The sequence below is a fragment of the Sander lucioperca genome, chromosome 5 (genome assembly GCF_008315115.2).
Source record: "Sander lucioperca isolate FBNREF2018 chromosome 5, SLUC_FBN_1.2, whole genome shotgun sequence".
Taxonomy (NCBI): Eukaryota; Metazoa; Chordata; class Actinopteri; order Perciformes; family Percidae; genus Sander; species Sander lucioperca.
The window spans coordinates 4,087,301-4,092,269 of record NC_050177.1 but is presented as its reverse complement, the minus strand read 5'-3'; the positions used below and the strand labels follow the sequence as shown (position 1 = coordinate 4,092,269).

The 4,969-nt window shown below is 44.5% G+C and overlaps 1 long non-coding RNA gene across 1 annotated transcript; it reads right to left on the bottom strand.

The window, feature by feature from the left end:
- Positions 1–1,103: 1,103 nt before the first annotated feature.
- On the bottom strand, positions 1,104–2,995 carry LOC116058413. Its single transcript, XR_004107044.2, has 2 exons — positions 2,714–2,995; positions 1,104–1,285 (listed from the first exon to the last, which is right to left on the bottom strand). It is a non-coding gene; the product is annotated as an uncharacterized LOC116058413 (long non-coding RNA).
- Between the last annotated feature and the right edge of the window lie 1,974 nt (positions 2,996–4,969).

Genomic DNA, 4,969 nt, shown 5'->3' with positions numbered 1-4,969 from the left:
CCGGCGCCATTTGCTTTGTTTAACGCACGCTCCATTGCCAACAAGGCGTTCATCCTCAATGATTTACTTACAAAGGAACATATTGACTTTATGTTCCTGAGAATTGGCAGCGAGAAATGGAGTACACCCATCTAAATGAACTGTGTCCTCCGGACTGTTCTGTGTTTGGGACACCGCGGGTGGACTCGCACTCGTGTACCGGGACCGTTTCTGCTGCAGGACTAAGGTTGGAAATACTGATTGATTTTACTGTGTGTTAATTTACCGACCTCCTGGTCCTGCTCGCTTGTTTTTAGATGATTTTGCAGAGTTTTAATCTTCAATTATCAAACTTGAAAGTGTTCTGATACTTGGGGATTTTAACTTCCATATCGATGACTCTTCATGTACTGTGGCATCTGAGTTCTTAACACTCACTGAATCATTTCATTTTAAACAGTATGTCTCCGGTCCTACACATATAAAAGGCCATACTCTGGACCTTGTTTTATGGTCCAGAGTATGCCTTGTTTTTGTTTTTATGAACATTAATGTGACAGATCATTGTTGCATATTTTTCAATCTGTCTTCTAATGTGGACTGCCTTCCTTGTAGACCGATGCTGCAAAGACACATTATTAATCAAACTACAGCTGAGAAATTTTCTGAGTCATTTGACCCTAGTTCTTATACAGTTTTTTTTCAATTGTTTACATGCAATTTTGAAAACCGGGTTCTTTTTTTTCAAAATATTATCACAATTATCCAAACACCACACTCAATTTGCATAATTCCTAGATTGTTTGCAAAATTACACACTTCAGTCAAAACATACACATATTTGTGAAAATGCTGTTAGTTTTCATTTAACCAACACAGTCCTCAATGATCAGACACTATTGCAGCCAGTTTCACACTCCTGTGAATAAAAAACACATTTGTAAAAAAACAAATTTTAGGAAATAGCATGTGCTAGATTTTTGGCCAGACATTGTTATGTAAGGGATAATTTAGATGACAAAAACCCACAACATTCTTCATGATTAGTTTGAGATATAGGGAGAATGTACACAAAAGGCCTACTATAAACTTACCAAGCACTGCACAACACTGATGCTGCAGACTGAATATTTCAAGTATTTATTTCAATACTTACAGTATTTCTTACCATAATCAGTTACAGTAATCAACCAACAATGAAATCAATGAAACAAATAAAATCTGTAGACAAATAAAAATTACTGCATGAAGTACATACACTTTGACTCTGAAGAAAACTACTGTAAAAGCAACAAGAATACTGTAACTATTCATCATCTCTCCGTCTGGCTGGATCAGGCCATAAGATTTCATCCACATCACAGGCTATGTCTTCATTGGCAAGGCACCGTTGGAAGAATCGCCTCGTGTGACGAATCCACCCCTGCACAGAAGCTGCTTCGATATGATCACAGGCCTATCCATGGCCTGAATGAGGGGCAAACGGTCATAGGGCAGCAGGTCGTATACCTTCCACTGCCATGCTGAAAAAAAGTCTTCTATTGGATTCAGGAAGGGGGAGTATGGGGGAAGGTATACGACTTCAAATTCAGGGCGCTCATGGAACCAATTCTGGACCAGAGCAGAATGAGACATTGCCCCAAACGACATCTGGTCCACTTGGTTTAATGCTGTGACGATCTTGTGCAATCTGTCAAGAAATGCAAGTATTAGATTTGCATTATAGGGTCCCAGATTTGCATGGTGGCGGAGGACCCCATTTTGTGTAATAGCAGCACAAAGGGTGATGTTACCCCCTCGCCATCCATTTGCAAGACTCTGAAACACAGTAAAAGACAATAGGATGCTATTCAATATCTATTGCACAGTATTTTCTTGTGCCAGAACATTATGAGCAGTGCACAATACCACACCATAGTAAGATGAACAATACATACCTCCACATACTCATTGCGCAGATGTTTCACGCTCTCTGAATTTCTGTCAAATGGTACCCGATACAGTTGCTTCATGTATATTTGATTTTTCTTGAGGATTCGACCTAAGACTCATTGGATGTTATTGAAAATATGGTCATCATTGATGATATTGGCTTGGATTTCTCGCAGCCTGATACAATTATTGGTCAAAACCATGTTCACAATGGCGGCCTCTCGTGCATAAGTGAACATAGGGCCCCTTCCACCTTGGTGTCCTCGACCCTCAATCCTATGTAAAAAAAATATATAAACAAAATACACATGCAGCCTACTGTCAAATGTCACAGTAAACAATATTGATGATAAGTACAGCAAGCTTCAGTTTCAATGTACTGTGTGTTTAGCTTACCTGTTTTCTCGATGAAATGTCCGAATTACTGACGCAACAGTATGTCTGCTGAGATTTGGTTGAACTCTTTGTCCAGCTTCCATCAGTGTCAGTCCATGGTTGATAACATGGTCCATAAGTGTTGCACGGATTTCTTGAGTCAAATTTGGTCTTCGTCTTCTTTTTTCAGGTTCTGTCAACTCTTCAAGTCCTTCTCTACCTTTTCCTCTACCTAGGCCTCTTCCTCTATCTCCTTCTTCTCCTCTTCCTCTACCTGGGCCTCCTCCTCTACCTCCTTCTCCTCTTCCTCTATCTCTATCTCCTTCTTCTCCTCTTCCTCTACCTCCTTCATCTCCTCTTTGAGCTCCCCCTCTCATTCTCACTCTTCTTCTTCTTCTTCTTCTAGATCCTTCCATGGTGAACTCACCTGCTGCCTTTTATAGCACACCTGAGTGCTGTGTTTTCAAATTAGCACATGTGTGCTTCCACACCTGGTGAATGTGATTATCCAATTCATTCATTAGTGTGGTCATTGGCAATACGGGGCTTTGTAATGACAAGGAAGTAACCTCACAATCCTTATCTGTGTCTAAGGTGTGAAAATGTGTGTAGAGTTTTACAAATCACTGTGTGTAATGTTTTGCAAAAAGGGTGAAGCAGACATTGTGTGTAATGTTGTTCAAATTTGTGGAGGTGTTTTGCTCATTGGAGCAGAATTTTGCAAATTGTGTGGAAATTTTTATTTTATTGTGTAAACAATCGTAAAAAACTGTAATGACTGTAGTGATGCTGAATCGTTTCTTCAGTCTTTTAATAATCATTGTCTGTCAGTTTTAAATAATGTTGCTCCCCTGAAAAGTAAATGCACATTCCCTAAAAATTCTTGCCCTTGGATGAATGAAGAAATAATGTCTTTCAGGAGAAAGTGCCGTAAAGTCGAACGTTTGTGGAAATCCACAAGTCTGGAAGTACATAGACTGCATTTGAGGGAGTTTATCACACTGCTTAATGTTATGATAAAACAGGCCAGGTCAGATTATTTTGCTAATCTGGTAACTCTGAACAAGAAAAATCCTAAAGTCCTGTGATACAATATCTAAGATTGTCTCTCCCCCCGCTCCCCAAGTGCCTGTACACTCAAAGTCTGATTGCAATAGGTTTTTACGTGCTTTTTTAAACAAGGTGCAAGATATTAGAACTACTATAAACCCATCCATCCATCCATCTTCTTCCGCTTATCCGGTAACGGGTCGCGGGGGTAGCAGCTCCAGCAGGGGACCCCAAACTTCCCTTTCCCGAGCCACATTAACCAGCTCTGACTGGGGGATCCCGAGGCGTTCCCAGGCCAGGTTGGAGATATAATCCCTCCACCTAGTCCTGGGTCTTCCCCGAGGCCTCCTCCCAGCTGGACGTGCCTGGAACACCTCCCTAGGGAGGCGCCCAGGGGGCATCCTTACCAGATGCCCGAACCACCTCAACTGGCTCCTTTCGACGCGAAGGAGCAGCGACTCTACTCCGAGCTCCTCGCGGATGACTGAGCTTCTCACCCTATCTCTAAGGGAGACGCCAGCCACCCTCCTGAGGAAACCCATTTCGACTGCTTGTACCCTGGATCTCGTTCTTTCGGTCATGACCCAGCCTTCATGACCATAGGTGAGGGTAGGAAGGAAAATTGACCGGTAGATTGAGAGCTTTGCCTTCTGGCTCAGCTCTCTTTTCGTCACAACGGTGCGATAAATTGAGTGTAATACCGCACCCACTGCGCCGATTCTCCGACCAATCTCCCGCTCCATTGTCCCCTCACTCGCGAACAATACCCCAAGGTACTTGAACTCCTTCACTTGGGGTAAAGACTCATTCCCTACCTGGAGAAGGCACTCCATCGGTTTCCTGCTGAGAACCATGGCCTCAGATTTAGAGGTGCTGATCCTCATCCCAGCCGCTTCACACTCGGCTGCGAACCGATCCAGTGAGTGCTGAAGGTCACAGGCCGACGATGCCATCAGGACCACATCATCCGCAAAAAGCAGCAATGAGATCCCCAGCTCACCAAACTGCAACCCCTCTCCAACCCGACTACGCCTCGATATCCTGTCCATAAATACTACAAACAGGATTGGTGACAAAGCGCAGCCCTGGCGGAGGCCAACTCTCACCTGAAACGAGTCCGACTTACTGCCGAGAACCCGGACACAGCTCTCGCTTTGGTCGTACAGAGATTGGATGGCCCTGAGAAGGGACCCCCTCACCCCATACTCCCGCAGCACCTCCCACAGTCTCTCCCGGGGGACCCGGTCATACGCCTTCTCCAGATCCACAAAGCACATGTAGACCGGTTGGGCATACTCCCAGGCTCCCTCCAGGATCCTTGCGAGAGTAAAGATCTGGTCCGTTGTTCCACGACCAGGACGGAATCCGCATTGTTCCTTTTCAACCTGAGGTTCGACTATCGACCGAACCCTCCTTTCCAGCATCTTGGAGTAGACTTTACCGGGGAGGCTGAGAAGTGTGATACCCCTGTAATTGGCACACACCCTCTGGTCCCCCTTTTTGAAAAGGGGAACCACCACCCCGGTCTGCCACTCCTTAGGCAACGTCCCCGACATCCACGCAATGTTGAAGAGGCGTGTCAACCAAGACAACCCCTCCACACCCAGAGCTTTAAGCATTTCTGGACGGATCT